At 51.5% G+C, this 17,851-nt stretch overlaps 1 pseudogene; it reads right to left on the bottom strand.

Annotated features, from left to right (window-relative positions):
• LOC136303664 (zinc finger protein 208-like) overlaps positions 1-17,851 on the bottom strand; it is a 179,681-nt pseudogene that overhangs the window by 103,786 nt on the left and 58,044 nt on the right.

The following is a 17,851-nucleotide window of genomic DNA, read 5'->3' as shown; positions in this document are numbered from 1 at the left end:
GAGGAAGAGGCGGAGCGGCAGCGGGAAGCGGGAGGAAGAAGAGCAGAGGAGGGACCGGGCGGCTGCAGCGCTCCCTGAACCCGCAGCCCCCCGGGACCATCGGCCCCATCCCGCAGGTGCGCTGGGAGCGGGGACCTCGCCCCAAATATCCCGGGGGGGTCCCCGGGAGGTGTTTTTGGGGGGTCCCGGTGTCGGCAGAGCCCCGGCGGGGGGCGGGGGAATGCGGGTCCCCCCAGGTGGGGGTTGGGCTTCCCGGGCCGGGCCCTCCGAGCTCTGCCGGGGCCACGTGGGGAGCGGCGGGACCGGCGGGGGGACACCGGGTTTGGGGAGCCCGGCAGAGATCCGGGCTTTGGGGACCCCCTGAGCGGGACCCCAGAGACAGGAGAGCCCCAGGAGCCCAAAGCGGGGACCCCGAGAGGGGGGGGACCCCTGGGATTGCCGGGACCCCGTTGGGGGGTGCTGGGGCTGGAGGGGCGGGATGGCCGGGAAAGGGGTTCGGGGCTCCCGGTGCCGGCAGTGGCTGCTCCCAGGATGAGCCCAGTTGTCCCCCCCGTGTGGTTCCAGTTTCCTGGGCACTCCCAGTATGAGCCCAGTCAGTCCCAGTATTGAATTATTAAAAAAAATATGAATATCGCCCTAACGCCGATATCCAACTATGACGGACAAAAAACTCTCTAACAGTTTAAAGTTAGAAAGTGTATGTTTAATTACGATGCCGGGCAGCGTGCGGGATAGCTCCCAAACACACGCGCTCACAGAAGATCACAGGGTCTTTTTATGTACAGAAGTATTGAATACCCAAAACACAAATGTGTATTCATGACTTTAGTACATCCCATTCCCCGCCTCGTATGGTAATTAGCTAAAAGCTATTAAGCATGCGTGGTTTGTTCTTTGAAATGGGTCGGTGGTTCTTTTTATGGGGCAGGGTCTCAAAATGATGAAGTAAGTGAGTCTTCTTCGCTTTGACTTTTTAACCTTTTAGTGTTGTGTGACAACTGAATCCTGTTTTCCCAGGGGTATTTGATTTATGAATTCATTGTCCTGCTTGAAGCCTATTGATTAGTCAGAATACACAAACATAAGTTGACAGGCCTCATGATTTATCAGTTCCTTAAATCTGGCTTCTGCTTATCAAAAGGGAAATCTATCTGTCTTACTTCAGCAATATCTGGTTTAACTAAAATCTTTAATTCTTCCAAATTAATGTTTCAGTATGATCCTGGTCACTTCTCCTCACTCCCTGTAGGATCCCAGTACGAGCCCAGTCACTCCCAGTTATTCCCCATTATGATACAATTTTCCCCCAGCAGGGTCCCAGTTGCTCCCAGTTCTTCCTACTGGTGTGTTCCCAGTTCTCCCAGTTGCCCCTAGTATTGTCCCAGTCCCTCCCAGTATGATGCCAGTCTTTCCCAGCAGGGCCTCAGTCACTCACACACACCCCCAGTTGCCCCCAGCACATTCCCAGTGACTCTCACTCTTGTCCCAGTCACCACCTGCATGGTCTCAGGTACTCCCAGTCTATCCCAGTTGCCCTGAATATTCCTGTAGTCATTGCCAGGCCCTCCCAGTTCCCTCAGCATGGTTCAGTTGCCCCCAGTTTTATTCCAGTCACTCAGTACATCCCAGTTGGTCCCAGTTCTTCTCAGGGTATTCCCAGTAGGCTCTCAGCATGGGTCTGGTGGCTCCCAGTAACCCCCAGTCAGGATCCATTGACACCAACTATAATCCCAGTATGATGCCAGTCACTCCCAGTATGATGCCAGTGGCCCCCAGTGACATCACAGTTGCTCCCTGTCAATGCCAGCATGACCCCAGTACCCTCCAGTATGATCCTCATGGCTCCCAGTCTCTCCCAGTGTATTCCAGTCAAACCCAGCATGCTCCCAGTCACTCTCAGTTTCACCCAGTTACTTTCAGCATGATTCCAGCTGCTCACAGGCACTCCCAATCATTCGCAGTATGATTCCAGTCACCCTCAATGTGATCCCAATCTCATCCAGGAGGGGCTCAGCTTCTCCCACTGTGATCCCAGTATGATTCCAGTTACTGCCAGTAAAGTTCCAGTTGTTCCCAGTTGCTCCCAGTATGATCCCACTTGTCCCTAGAATAGGCCCAGTTCATCTCAGGATGATCCCACTCACTCCCAGTTGCTGCCAGCATGGTGCCAGCATGGTTCCCAGTGTGGTTCCATTCCCCCCAGTATGGTTACAGACACTCCCAGTTTATCCAATTGGCCCAGTGTGGTTCTGGTTACCTTAGAATGATCCCAGTCTTTCCCAGTTGCCTCCAGCATGATCCAAGTTTCTGGCAGTTTCCCAAAGTGTGGTCCCGGTTTCTCCCAGTATTATTCTCGTTACTCCAGTTGTGGTCCAGTCCCCTCAGCATGGTTCCAGTACCTTCAGGTTGATGCCAGTTGCTCCCAGTATGTCCACATTTTATCTCAACATGGGCCCAGTAGATCCCAGTAACCCCCAGTCAGGATTCATTCACACATGCTGTAATTCCAGTGGCTCCAAGGATGATCCCAGCTGCACCCAGTTACCTCCGGTATGGTTCCAGTCACCCCCAGTATGACCCCAGTCACTCCCAGATACTCCCAGTATGATTTCCAGTCATGCCGAGAGTGACTCCCTATCTCTCCCAGTGTGGGCCCAGTTGCTCCCAGTCACATCCAGCAAGGTTCCAGTCACAGCCAGCACCTTTCCTGTCACTCCCAATCTGGTTCCAGTAGGATCCCAGTACGACCCCAGCATGGGCACAGCTGTTCTCAATATCATCCAGCCTGGTTCCAGCTTTTTCCATTTACACCCACTGTGGTTTCAGTCTCTCCCAGTGTATCCCAGTTGCTCCCAGCACATTCTCAGTCACTCCCAGTTGTGCTCAGTTGCTCTAGCCTCATCTCAGTTGCTCACAGCCCCTCCCAGTCACCCTCAGTGCAATCCCAGTTGCTGCCACTGTGATCCCAGTATGATCTCAGTTGCCCCAAGCATGGTTCCAGTTTCTCCCTGTTCTTCCAAGAGTGATCCCAGTTGCACCCAGTTACCCCTAGTATAGTCCCAGTCACTCCATAGATGATCCCAGACGCTCCCAGTCATGCCCAGTTGCCTCACTGTAGACCCACTCACTCCCACTTGCTCCCACTTGCCCCCAGCATGGTCCCAGTTCTCCCCAGCATGATTCCAGCTGTTCCCAGTGTGGTTTCAGTGCCCCCATTACGGTCACTGACATTTCCAGTATAGCCCAGTTGCCCTCAGCATGCTTGTAGTCATTCCCAGTCAGTCCCAGTTGCCCCTGTAGGTTTCCAGTTACCCTAGTACAAACCAGTCACTCCCAGTGATGTCACTGCTGGGATCCCCCAGCCCTCTCTGCGTTCCCCCCATTGTGAGTCTCCTGAGAGGAGCCCCAAGGGCTGAAGTCCCCACCCAGGGTCCCCAGAAAGCCTGGAGGAGCAGAGCCCTGTGCCCCCCAGGAGCCCAAAGTGGGGAGCCCAGAGAGGGGGGGCGCCGCCATTGGCGGGACCCTCAACAGCCTGGAGAGGGGCAGGGGGGACTCCTTGGACCCCCTGCACCCCAAAGCAGAGAATAAGGGGAGAAAAGACCCCAGGACCCAACATCCTCCAACATTCCTTAAGCGGGGAGGTGGAAAAGGGGGGAACTCTTCAGATTCCTGGGACTCTCAGCAGTCTGGGGATGGCAGGGACCAAGTAGACCGGGGACCCACAGTACAAGGGTGACCCCCAGCAGTTGGGATGGGGGGAACCCCCAAACACCCAAGGGGAGAGAGCAGAGACAGGGAACTCCTGGGAGGCGTTTTCAGGGCTGAATCTTGGTGTGTGGAAAGATTTATGGACCCCAGATGCCCAATGACCTGTAGAGATTGACTTGGGCAGATGGACCTTCAAACTCAACGTGTTCATCCCTTGTTTTCACCCCAAACCAGGATTTCCCATTCCTAGACATTGGCTGGATGGAGAAGGCTGCGAGGAAGAGGAAGATGCCCCAGAACATCCTGACAGGTCAGGAGATAGTCAGTGCCCCTTTCCCCCTCTCTCCTCCTCCATCCCCCAGCCCAGCCTGGCCCCGGCTGCAGGACAACCCCGCTGCCAACGCCATCCTGCTGGGGATGGACTGAGGGGATCTCCTTCATCTTCCCTCTGGCACGGAGGCAAATCCCATCCTCTCCTTGTCCTTCCTCCCCCAGACAAGGAGTTGAGGATGGAGACCAGGGAGGACAAATGCCCACAGCAGAACCTCGTAGAAGAGGCCATTTTGAGCAACTCTACGGTTTTCAAGGGGGAGGAAAAGCCCCGGAGATCCCAGAGGAGGAGGGGCTCCAAACCCATCCCAGGGTGCTCTGAGGAGGAAAGATCCACCCTGAGCCAGGAAGGTGGCCAGAGCTTCAGCCAGGGCTCTGAGCTGGTGGTCCATGGGCAGGTTCATGATGGGGAGAAGCCCCACAAGTGCTTGGAGTGTGGGAAGGGCTTCAGCCAGAGATCTCACCTGATTAGCCACCAGCGGATCCACACTGGGGAGAGGCCCTATGAGTGTCCCCAGTGTGCGAAGAGCTTCAGCCAGAGCTCTAACTTGACCCGACACCAACAGAGCCACCGGTAAGTGAGGACCTTGGGAATGCCTTGACTGTGGGAAGAGTTTCCTGCACTGCTCCAACTCCATTCCCCATTGAGGGCCCTAATTAGGCAGAGCCCTGGTGTTCCACATTCCCGGTTTTCTGCACTGGGGAGACACTGGGCTGGTGGTCCTTTTGTTTGGTGGTCCCTAACAATCTTTTGATTCATTTTCATCCCTTTAAAACAACCCAAATTCAGGTAAAATCAACCAATTCATCACAGGCATCTAAAGCATCACTTTTTAGTCTTTTGGGGGAATCTGGGAATCAGGGAGATACTTGGGAGGGTATGGGGGGTTTAAGGTGTTTGTTGTAGTTGTCTCCATTTCTTGGCACTCCAAAAGACATGGGGGATTGTGTTGTGGTGTGTTTTGTTCTTTTGGTTTGTTCTGTTACTTCCCTGGGTTGTTGGTTTTCTCCTAGTTTGTCCCCACCTAGCCAGTTGTCAATCCTTCTCCCACCTGCCCCTTCCTTCCAGACTGTTCCCTGTCAATCCCCTGACCCTCAAAGCCTCGTGGGCTCAGGTGACCCACACTCCTCCCCTTGTTTTCCCTCTTGGTTTGTCAAATGTAAACCCCACCGTTCACTCCTCCCCTACTCTCTTACCCTTGGCTAAAGATTTGAACCCTCCCCTGAAACCTCCCCCGTTTTAAACGAGCTGGCACACAGCTGCCCCTGTCTTCAGTTCCTGGGCCCTCCACTGGAATAAAACCCTTTGGAACCCAGCCCGGAGCTCTCCCTCTCGTCCTTGTCTCCACCGTGTGCCTGGTAACAGCCCAAGTGCCGTAGAGCATCATCTCCAAGCCGCTCCTTAGGTCATCCTGCTTCTGGGGAGTGTCCCACTCCCGGCATGGTGCCGTGGAAGGGCCAGCCGGCTCTGGCACTGCGTCAGGATTGATCTCTCAGCTCAAAACCACTCACTGCCACTGAATACTACTCAGTCTCAGCCCAAAAGTACTTGATTCCACAGGCCCTCAGGGTGGAATGGGGTTGGAAGGAGTTTGGGTGAAGTGTGCTGCAAATCTGGAGGGGTGAGATGGGCATTGGGTGGAGCAGGATGGGTGGGATGGGGTTTGGGAGGGGTGGGATGGGGGAAACCAGGCTTGAGAAGGGGGTGTTGATGTCCAGCAGGGGTGGGATGTGTTGTGGTGGGGATTGGGAGGGTGTGGTGAAGTCTGGGATGAGACAGCATAAGGTTGGGGATGATGAAGAAAGGAGTAACCCGTTTCTGAGTGAGTTTTTGGGTATTCTGCATTCTTGTAAGAATTTTGGTGCATCCCACGTTTCTGAGGTGGTTTTGGGGCACTCCCCAGCTCTTGGGGGGTTTCCTGGGAGCAGCTCCATGCAGCCCCATTGCCAGGGGTGGGTGCCTTGGGCACCAGCTCAGAGCTGCAGCCAGAGTCCGTTGCTTCGGTGCTGGAGAGCAGAGAAATGATGAATGGCCCCAGACATCTCCAGGGTGTGTTTGGGGGGCAAGGGCAAGTTCTGCGTAAGTGGGGCGCTCACTGCTCCTGCCCCAGCCACTGCAACTTCTGCTCCAGCCCCAAAGTGGCTGCCAAGGCCCTGGCATCCCAAAAATGCCACCTGTGAGGGACCAGAGCAGGTGAGGCTGTGACACGGCTGTGACATTGACACATCCCATGGCCCCGGAACTCCCAGCAGCTGAGATGGTGCTGGATCAACAGTCCTGACTGTGGATCTCTCTCTCTTCTCCTGACTTCCTGTTCTCAAAGTCTGGATAACTTGGAGTGGTAGGGTTTAGGGTTTTCTGAGTCAGTGCTTGGTGAAGTGCCTTACCATAATTCCAGGTTTAAGATAAGTTATAAGGCAAGGTAAATACTATTCTTCTGTAAATGGCTAAGTCATAGGTTATAAGTTCGGAGAAATACTGTCAAGTGCTGTTCTTCTGTTAAATTGTGAACTTTAAGGTGTAAGTGAAGGTTAAGGTAGAAGTTAAGTCCTGTTAAGTTTGAGCTCTGTTAAGCTTTTAGACCGTGTTCCTTTTATCCGTGCCCTCACTGTCCTCTTGTCACACACACAAAGGGACAGTTCTGGGTTTGTTTCTAGTTTGATGGCCTGGATTTTGTTTGGTTGTATTTTTTCTTTGCTTTCTTATTGTGCCTCAAGTGTCCAGTCAGGGGTAGAATGACTCTTTTCAAGAAACTTTGTCATGCCTCTGCAGCTGTTCTCCTAACTGGTGATTTTTGTCAAATATGCTAATCTGCTAAATTTGTAAAACTGTATTCTCCCTGGGGGGTGGGTGGTGATGGCTGTTTTGTGGACATTTCCCATATCTGCTTTTTGGAGGTGTCCAATAAAGATCAGCCTTTCTATTACCTCCTCTATAATATTGTCTCCAAAGGGTGTTACTTTATTTCTAGGTTCTGTAAGGCATCAACGCAGCGGGGCCTCCTGGCACCCAGGAGACCACTGTGACACAATGACATCTTGGGGAGCCAAGTGTCAGCTGCAAACACAGCGGGGCCTCATGGAAGCCAGGGGCCACTTGGACAGTGCCAGGGCACGTGGAACTCAGTGTCCACTGTGACACAGCACAGCCCCATGGAACTCAGCAGACCACTGTGACAACATGGAATCTCACGGATGCAAGGCTCTGCTTGGGCAAAGTGGGGCCTCCTGGGACACAAAGCCTTTTCCATGTGCCGCCCTCACTTGGCTGTGGTGTCCTTGTTTGTCAGCAGTGGTTTATTTGCCCACCTGAACCCCCCTCCATCTCTTCCCCATCACTGGATCTGGCCCTCTCAGTTCTGAACTCAGTGGTGCCTCCAGCACTGAAGCCCCTCATCTCCAGTCTGAGGAATTAGGAACTCCTGGAGTCCATGAGGAAACTGCTGACTGGATTTCAGAAGCCATAAACTGCCTCTTTTCTTCTGCAGAACCTTCTGAATGTAACTTTTTTCAATCTCAGCCTTTTTGTCCTTTTTTTTTCATTGTTGCATTTTCCTAATATATTCTTACTGTATGTTTTCCTCAAACAAATATCATTACCCACAGTATTTCCACATGAATATCTGCCATTTTTCAGTATCTCAATGACTTTCAAAAGCTTTGTTCCTTGTATATCTGAATAAAATAATGATTTTTTGCAGATGTGAAAGAAAGAGGCTCCCAGCAGAGCCAGCACAGCCAGGGACAATGGCCCTGGCTCTTTCCACATCTGCTCCTCTCAGCTCCACACTCCCCTTCGCAGAGCCCTTCTGTGGGTGCAAGGCTGGGCTGCTGTGGCAGTTTGGTCATTGTCCTGCTGCGTGTCCGTGCTGTGACCACCCTCCACAGTAAGGGCCTCAAAAGGCAAAGGCCACATGTGGAAGCACAGAAATAACAAATGAGATCAATTCTCTCCTTCCCATCAGCAGACAATGTCCAGCCAGCTCCTGGCAGGAAAGGAGCGAGTTCATGCACTTTGTACTTGGTATGAGAAATGTCTCAGTAAAAGACATCCACACCCATCACCACCACCCCCATCCCCCTTCTTTTCCCTCAGTTTATTGCTGACCATGACCTCACAAGGAATGGGACATCCCTGGGGTCAGTCCAGCCCAGCTGTCCCCTCCCTGTGCCCTCAGGAACACTTTCCCACCCCCAGCCCATTGGTTGTGGGGGTTGCAGAGACGCCCTGGGCAGAGGTCAGGGCAGGGCTGGCAATGTCAGGGCAGAGCCAGGGGGGCAGAGAGATGGGAGTGTGCAGCCTGCAGGGACACAGCGGCAGCTGGGGGACAGCGCAGGACAAGCTGTGCCGGACATGGCCAAGGGCCCTGGCAAGGCTGGCAGTGCCCAGGAGAAGCCAAGTCCTGGTGTCCTGGGGCACAGCAGCCTCTGTGCCACCAAGGGCTGTGAGCAGACACCTTGTCCTGAGGCCCTGGGGCCTCCTGGCACAGCCCCAGCAAGGCTGGGCACTGTCAGCCCCTTGTCCTGCCCTCAGCATCCCCCTCCCATCCCAGTGGCCTCAAGGATCTGCTGGAAGGAGTCCCTGGGGAGCCTTGGTCAGGAATGGCCCCGGGGGGCTCCTTAATGCTCCCAGGGACTGCAGGTTCTTCAAAGGACCTTGGGTTTTGGCTTTTGCCTTGGAGTCTCTGAGAGGTCTCTGCAATCATGGCCTCCGATTATCTGCTTTAATTAGTCCCTTGAGAGGCTTTGTCAGTAATGACACTCAGTGGGGCTCAATAATGCTTCAAGGCACTCGAGTTATTTTAAGGCACTTTGTGTTTCCCTTTTAAAACTGACTCTAGGAGAGGTTTGGCAAACACCCCCTCCAGTTATCTGCTTTAACTAGTCCCCTGGGATTCTTAGTCAGTAAAAATACTCCGGCTCATTGGTACTTCAGGGTACTCAAAGTTCATTAGGAACTACTTTTTGACAGAGTCTGGATGCTGTGGGTGATAATTTGCCTCCAATTATCTGCTTTAATTAGTTCCTTGAGATTCTTAGCCAGTGACAATACTCAGGCTCATTAATCCTTCAAGGTAGTCAGGTTAATTGAAGTACTTATTGTGCCACTGAGTCTCTTAGAGGTTTGTGCAATCTTGGCCTCCATTTATCTGCTTTAATGAGTCAATTTAGAGCTTTGCATTGACACTCAGTGGGGCTCATTAATGCTTTGAGATACTCAAGGTGTTTAAGGTACTTTGTTCTTTCCCACACTGAGTCTCTGAGAGGCTTTTGTGCAATCCTGGTCTCCAATTCTCTCCTCCAAGGACTCCATGAGGAGCCTGTTTTGGACATGGACATCAGTGGGACCCATTAATGCTTCCAGGCACTTTGGGTTTTTATTCCGACTTTGACTCCTGGAAAGGTTTGTGCAATCTCCTCTCAGGCCCTGAGGTTCCAGGGCTCAGCACCAAATGCACCACGGGGCTCATGAGGATCAAGCAACTCCTGACAAACCATGGCTGTGCCTTGATTTCCCTCTGCTCTAGTGCAGTTCTTTAGGAAGTCTTTTTTCCTGGAGTAATGGAGAAATCTTTCAAAGAGCTTCAAATAAACCCACATTCCTGTTTTCAAGGGTGTGTTTGTTTTGTTTAGAGAAGAAGTGATTGCGGCATTAAGTGGCTGAAATTAACCCAGGGACTCTCCTAAGGAGGTCTGGCCTGCTCAGTGAAGCTGTGCCTTGAGGTCTGACCCAGTATGGACAACCTTGCTCCACATTCCACAAGCCCATCCTGTCTCTCCTCTCTCACCTGGGACCTGCTTTGCTTGGAGAACTGGCTGCACTCAGGCAAAGAGGGGTTTTCTTCCTTTTTTAGCAATCTAAAACTCCTAAATTTCAGACAATCTCCTCAAATGGGTGTGCTAAACCCAAGGTGCCAACAAGGAGGTTCCCCTTCCCCAAGAAACAACCAAACAAAGAATGTTTTAGACACACAGGAAGTTGTACAATAAACACAAATCCAGAGTTGGCTGAAGGCAGAATTAGACCAACTCCTGAAGGACAGACAAACTTTGAACTCCTTGCAGCTCTGAGCTGCAGCTGGGTTGTTGGGAGGTGTGTGAGTGTCCCCAGAGTGAGGGGAAGGGAAATGCAGAGAGGCCTGGGAGTGCTTCTGTGCAGACAGGTTGTGGGGAAGGGCACTGCAGGCCTGGCCTGGGCCAGGAGTGAGGGGCTGTGGCCATGGACACTGCCCTGAGCCCAGTGCCTGGGCCCCTTGCTCAGGGCTGCTGTCAGTGGCCAGAGCCAGAGGGGATCCCTTGCTGGGGGCTGTGCCATGGCCACCTGCCCTGTGCCGCGCTGGCTGCTCAGGCGCCGCGGAACCAGCAGCAAACGCCACTGCCAGGGCCAAAGGCAGCTCAGCCAGACAGAAAGGGGCAGTGCTGGCCACTGTTCCCATGGCAGCCCTCCCTGGAACACCACACCTGGGTCACCTGTCCTGGCAATTGCCATGGAAACCCGGCTCATTGGGAATGCAATGGTGGAGAAAGGTTTTAGTAGGGCCTGTCCCAATAGGACAGAGGGTGGTGGTTTTAAACTAAAGGAAGAGAGGTTCAGATAAGGAGAGATAAGGAAGAGATTTTTGATGATGAGGTTGGTGATCCAGCAGGACAGGTTCCCAGGGAGGTGGTCAATGCCCTATCCCTAGAAACATTCCAGTCTAGCTGGGACAGGGCTCTGAACAACCTGATCTGGTGAAAGATGTCCCTGCTCATGGCAGGGATTTGGATGAGATGAGCACTGCAGAGCTCTTCCCATCTGTGATAAATGTCCTGGAATTAATTCGTGTTTATCATGATATGCTGTATAAAACCGTATTTTTAGGTTTAAGGAATGAAACATTCCTGGAAGGACTGCCTTTGCCAGGAATCCGAGAGTCGCCCACTCTCGAGACAAAGGAGGGTGGCATCCATGGGAGATGGGGCTGTCTGAGATAAGCACAGCCATCAGCGATCGTTGGCCCGGTGATCAACACCTGATATCAATCTCTTCTACCTCATCAAGGATGTACATCTGAATACCAGACTCCCAGACGCCCAGACAAAGGCCTGTTCCTCCCTGGAAAAAACTATTCACCAGACCAGTGACCAGAAAAGGAACCCAGTGAATATGCATCAAGAACCAGAGGAACAAAGACGGATGAAGTAATAGATTGTGCAAACCAGAAAAGGTGTATAAAAGTAGACCCTGCACTGACCGAAATTGTGAACCAGGGGAAATTCGCTGCCATAGGGGCCGGATCTGTGGTTCACCCAGTGCCGATCGCAGGATTGGAACTGTATTTTGCTAGTGGCTTTATCGAGGGGTTTGTTGGGGGGGGTTTTTTGGTCAATTTTTAATATATTCTTTTGTTTTATGAAGTTGGCTGATCATTTATGACACATTCCAGGATTTATAACCATTCCAGGATTGCATGGGGAGGAGGGGCTGTTCACTGGACTCCATCCACTCCCTTGACTCCTCCTTGTCTCTGCTGGAGCCCACATCCAGCAGCCAAAGCCAGCCCCTTCTCTGGCCTTTCCCCCCCGCCCCAGGGGCTGCCAGAGCCAGGGGGGCAGAGGTGACCTTTGGGCTTTGCAGGGCTCAGGCACAGCGGCTGTGCCAGAGTCAGGGCTGAGGTGACACTGTGTGGGCTGGGGCAGAGCCCAGGCAGAAATGAGCCCTGAAGCAGCAGCTGTGCAGTGGTGGCCACCAGGCCGGGCTGCCAAGGGAGGCTTCTGGCCATGGCCTGGAAGCAGCTGCTGCTGCCAAGGTGCCTTTGGTGCCTCAGGCTCTCCCTGGCACAGCTCCCAGCACGGCACTCCGCACTTGTGCCTGAGCCCTTCCCTGTGTTGGAGCTGGCGTGGGGCTTTTCCTGCAGCAGGATCTGTCCTGGTCCTGGCACAGGAAAGGCAGTTCCTGCTGGAGCGGGAGGCTCTGCCTGGAATGGGCTCCAACAACTCCAGCAAGGCCCTGTTTACTTCAAAATTGTTTCCTAGAGCACTATATTCTAATAATTGTTATAGCTCCTATACTGTGGAGTAAATAACTTTTTAAAATTTACTCTGTGGTGTAAATGAATCTTTCTGTCTAATCCTGATCAGAATCAATCATAGCTGTATTTATAGAAATGTATCTGGTGTTCCATCATTAATCCTGTGGGACAACTTGCATTTTGGTTCAATTCCACCAGTCCGGTCTTTTACACATAAACCTTTGACAAAGTCTGGGGCTAGGACTGGATCTGGCTGATCCCAGTCTCCTTTCTGAGATGGAATTTTTAACGTCTACGTGTCCTGGAGGAATTCGAGGGTCCATGGTGGCTGCTGGGTGTCATTTCTCCCGCTCATGACTCAGCAGGAGTTTCTCCAATGAAGAAGTGAAGCTTTTGCCTGAAGCTTTTCCCACTCTGCCCACGACAGGAAGCCCTGTGAGTGTCTGTGACATCCCGGCTCTTTGGCAGCCTGGGCACTCCTGGGATGTCACCGTGGAGCCCCCGTGAGTGCCTGTGACAGATGGGTGCCTTTGCAGCCCAAGGTGCCCTGGGATGTCCCTAGGGCATTGCTGGGACTGCCTCTGACCACAGGGCTCTTGACCATCCCAGCTCAGGCCTGGAGCCAGAGTCCCTTGCCATGGCAACCATTTGCAGTCCCATTTCCAGGGCCATGGGATCCCAGAAGCACAGAACTGGCTGAGTTGGGAGGGAGCCATCAGGATCCTGGAGTGCAACTGCTGGCCCTGCACAGGACACCCCAACAATCCTGGCCTGGCCCTGGCAGCGGTGTCCAAACGCTGCTGGAGCTGAGAGAGCCCTGGAGCTGTGACCCTTCCCTGGGAGCCTGTTCAGTGCCCCAGCAGCCTCTGGGGGAAAAACCTTTCCCTCAGATTCAACCGAAACCTGCCCCGGCTCAGCTCCAGCCGTTCCCTGCAGTCCCGTCCCTGGGCCCCAGAGGGAAGAGGTTCCACAGCCCCCAGCCAGGGACCCACTCCCAAGGCTGTTGCCAGGGTAGCCAGGGCTGGCCCCAGCTGTGATGCTCGGTTTCCACGGGCCAGGCTTTAGGAATGGGATTCCCCAATTTCCTGCTCCTGCTAAAACCGTGCCGGCCCTCGCTGACCTCCAGCCTCCCACTGAAAGTACAAAAGGCAAAGATCCCAGGCTGGGATAAGAAAAATTTATTGAGAACAGCAACAAGATAAGCAACAAATAGGAACAGAAACAATATTAATAACAGCAGGCATAATACAAACGGTGTACATGGTAAACTACAACAACTCCTACTACAACTGACTGGCTCTTCCTGGCCATGCATTTCTACCTGCCTGGAAAGGACACCCTTCTCCTTGGGAGAGAGAGAGAGAGAGAGAGTCCCTTTCCTGGCCTTGGCAATGACCTGAGTTTGGACTGAATACAATGACAGGGCCATGACCAGACTCTGACGGTCTTCCATCCCACCTCACATCATTGCCAGGGGCAGGGAAAGGGACAGGTGTCCTCCCAGCGTGGATCACAGTGAACGTGGGTCCCCAGGGTCCTTCCCGGTGTGGGTACTCTGATGGGGAATGAGGTTGGAGACACACACAAAGCTCCTGCCACAGTCGGGGCACTCACAGGGCTTCCCTTAATGGTGCCTCCGTTGGTGTTGGGTCAAGGCAGAGCTCTGGGTGAAGCTCTTCCCACACTGGGGACACTCGTAGGGCCTCTCCCCAGTGTCGATGAGCCGGTGGGTGACGAGCTGGGAGTTTTGCTTGAAATCCTTCCTGCAGTCAGGGCAGCGGAAGGGCCTCTCCTCTGTGTGAATCCTCTGGTGCCTGAGGAGATTGGAGCTGGTCTGAAACCTCTTCCCACACTGGGGACACTCCTAGGGCCTCTCCCCGGCGTGGATCGTCTGGTGCTTGATCAGGTTGGACCTCTGGCTGAAGCTCTTCCCACACTCCAAGCACTTGTGAGGCTTCTCCCCATCCATGCTGCTCATGGACCACAAACTCAGAGCCCCGGCTGAAGCTGTGTCCACCTTCCTGGCACAGGTTTGGTCTTTCCTCCTCAGAGCACCCTGGGATGAGTTTGGAGCCCCTCCTCCTGTGGCATCTCTGGGGCTTTTCTTCCCCATTGGATTCCTGCACTGCGGAGCTGCTCAAAATAGTCTCTTCCATGAGGTTCTGCTGTGTGGATTTGTCCTTCCCAGTCTCCATGTTCAGCTCCTTGGCTGGGGAAGGAAGGAAGGACAAGGAGAGGATGGGATTTGCCTCTGTGCCAGAGGGAAGGGGAAGCAGAACCCCTCAGCTCATCCCTGGCAGGACGGCATTGTCCTGCAGCCGGGGGCCATGCTGGGCGGGAGTTGGAGCAGGAGAGAGGGGGAAAGGGGCACTGACTTCTTCCTGACCTGTCTGGCTCTCCCAGGGCATCTTTCTCTTCCTCGCAGACTAAACTATAAAATTAATAAATAACTAAAGTTGAAGTATAAAAAAAACCCAAACCAAACTCTGGCAGAGTCAGAATACAACCTGACATCCGGGGAGTCCGTGTCTTGGTAGTGCTCCAATCAAGTTGTACCTGCAGTCCTCCTGGAGTGACAGATGTGGTTTTCCTGAAGCAACACTCCTGTAGAAGGGTGTAGTTTTCCTCTGAAGGTCCGGTAGTGGTGTAGATGGGTCTGGTCTTCCTCTGGGAATCCAGTGGGGACAGGCTCCTTCTGGTGTTTTCAATGTCAGATTATATCCAGGTAGGAATGTTTGGCTCCTCCCTCAGGGTGGAGCATCTCACAATGGGATGATGTAATATTATCAGTCATGCAATGAGACTCAATGGCCCATTAACAGAAGATATCTACCTGGAGGGAGGATGGGTCATAGAAGAGATAAAGAGCACTGCCCCACCTGGTTTTATCAACTGGCCCATTAGCAGAACATACCTCCCCTTGGAGTTGTGAGGCATGGGTCATGGAAGAGATAAAGAACACTGCCCCACCTGGTTTAAACAGATGGTAAGAGAATACAAACTTTTGGTTACATCTTGCATTGCAACACGAGACAATTGATCAAATGCATATTCATGAAGATTATACACATTTAAACATGTCTTTGAGTGCACATTTTCGTGGAATTCTTTAGCTTAGTTTGACCCCTGACCTCATCTTCCTAAAGCACGTGTCACAGCGCAGATGTGATTTTGAGACTTTTGTATTTTATTTCCTCTCGAGGCTGCCTGGTCTGGTTTGACAGTTATTGATGGCCAAAGGGTCGGTGGTGGATTCCTCTTGTCTCTTTTGGTGTTATTTGTCAGAGTTTTTTTTTTTCAATGTTATCTAATCATCCAGACATTTTAGGCAAGGTTTTTCTTTCAATCAACATCAGCTATTTCTCTATTGTCAGTCAGTTAAAGAAATAAAGTCATCAGTCATTATTTCACAACCACAGTCACTTGTGCAAAAGTTAATAATACACAGCATATTTTAATATTTTAATGTTATTATTTTCTATTAAACAATATCATTTATAGTTATAGTTATGGTTATATTTATGGTTATGTTTATCATTTTTATAATATATATTTATTGTTTTACAATGTACTCTATTTCAATATTTAGCAAAACCCTAAACTATAATACATTTATCACACTGAAATATGCAATGTCCACAGGGATTAGAGTAGTACCAAAAAGGGATGACAAATTATACTATATCAAAATCAGTTAAAAAGAGATGACAAACTGTACTACATCAAAATAATTTGCAAAAGCCAACACAGAACAGCAAAAGCTAAGAACTACACAGTTATTTCTAACAGGTCTCCTGGCCTAACAGAACACCAGGGCTGTGCTAAATTTGCAGATTTAAGGAAATACAAGTATGCATGCTAGGAGTACTAAGGATACATGAAAGGTATGTAAATGAAAAGGCAAAAAATCATCTTGACAGATTAAGACTGTCTTGGGTTAAAAAGTCATCTAATGGTGTAAAACAGAAAAATCCTCAGTCCGTGCTCTGCAATACTCTACCAACTCCAAAAACTGCTGTCAATCTTTCTTTTTTTGGTCTGGGGTAATGGTGCATGTCAAATTCCTTGTATTCTTTCTTGATTGATGCACACATGTAACTCTCCAGTCAAAACCTGTCCCAGACATTTTCCCAACTATTTCACCTTTTTCTTTACCAACTGCGCCTTCTTTTCAGACACTCCAAGCCCCCTTTTCTAGCAAGGAAATTAGGCAGCTTCACAGAAAAAAAGCCTTTTCAGCTTCCTTTTCCTACTCTCCCCAAAAAACCAAATGTAATTCAAATTTTAATTCAAAATCTAATTTTAATCCTAAATGCAACAACCAAATTCCTGAGGGTGAGGTAAATTCTCTTCATATTTTCTGTGTCATTTCTCACCGTTATTAATTTGCATTCCCACTTTAGCCATCAAATCCCTCCCCAGTAAATTACGCTCAAAATTAGGAACAAAATTACGCTCAAAATTGGGAACAAAGTGGAATTTGTGCATTTCAAACCTATCCTTCACCTCTACTAAAGTGCACTCACTCATCCTATCCACTCACCGCTTGAATAATCACAGATCTTTTTGACAATTTTCCCTCCTTAGGAATATAATTTAGGGTTTAAGGATAAAAAATTAACAATCCATCTCCATTATCCTCTGGACTTCTATCTGTCCATGATCCCGTTGTCACTCCTGGCTACTTCTCTCCCTCCTTTCTCTTTTCTCTTCCACGCAAGCCTAACTTTAAACTTTCTCCACCTTTCCTCCCCATTTTCTTCCTGAATTTCCCAGCTCCGGGAAACAACATCCTTTTTTCCATACAACAAGAGATGATCCTGGTAATTCTCATCCTCAGCCACTGTCCTCCTACTCAAGCACTGTCTGCTCCTTCATAATTTGTCAAGTTATTTATCCCTGCTCTTTCCAGTCTAACACCCACCCCAGTCCTGGGGGATTCTAAACCCAGCAGTGGGGACTCCACCCCAACCCGTGGGGGCTCCAACCCTATTATTCCTTAATGGTATCGTTGCTTTTACCCAGGACTAAATCTGGGAGACCCCAGTCTTCTCGGGTCTTTCAATCCGCCCTCGGGGACTCAAAGCCCACACCTCTCACAAGTACGACTCAATCAAGCAGCAAACACCTGAATTTGGTGCAGGTGGTTCTTGTCTGCCCCTGCCGTGAGCCAGAGGACAGCTGAGCTCCCCCTGAAAATTCAGGAATCCTGCTGACAATAGGTTTTGTTTCTCTTGTCTAGGCAAGGCAAAGGTGCATCCTGCTTCTTAGGCATGTGATTAATATTTGGTGACTCCTAATAGTTAACTCATGCTTACATGAGTGAACTATTGATCACCTCCTTTCACAGGCTGTGCCGGGCTCTGGGCCAGCAGAGAGGCCGGGCAGGGCTGGCCATGGCTGGCAACAGGCCCTGAGCCCCACAGGAGGATGGAGCTGGGCCACAGCCAAACTGCCCCGCAAACCTGGGCTGAGCAGCCGGGGCTGCCAGCGCCGGGGGACAGAGGCTGGCATGGGTGACAAATGTCCTGGGCCCCCTCCTTGCTCTGTCCATGACACCAAGGGCACAGGGCAGCCTCCTCTGTGGGGCACTTGCCTGTTTTCAACGCCTTCCACAGGCGCCGGCCCTGCCCCACAAGGCCTGGGCTGAGTCCTGCCCCTGCACGCTCCCACAGGCTGAGATGGACACTGATGGTTTCTGTGCCAGGCTGTCTGAGCCCAGCCCAGCTCCCTGCAAGCTGTGCCAGCTGCCCTGAGCTCTGCGCAGCACCAAGGGCCTCTCCCCAGCACGGCCCAGCCGG

Source organism: Chamaea fasciata, unplaced genomic scaffold (genome assembly GCF_029207755.1).
Source record: "Chamaea fasciata isolate MVZ Bird 193981 ecotype frontalis unplaced genomic scaffold, bChaFas1.0.hap1 SCAF_40, whole genome shotgun sequence".
NCBI classification, from domain to species: domain Eukaryota; kingdom Metazoa; phylum Chordata; class Aves; order Passeriformes; family Sylviidae; genus Chamaea; species Chamaea fasciata.
Note: the sequence above shows the minus strand (reverse complement) of the source record. Positions and strands in the feature narration are given on the sequence as shown.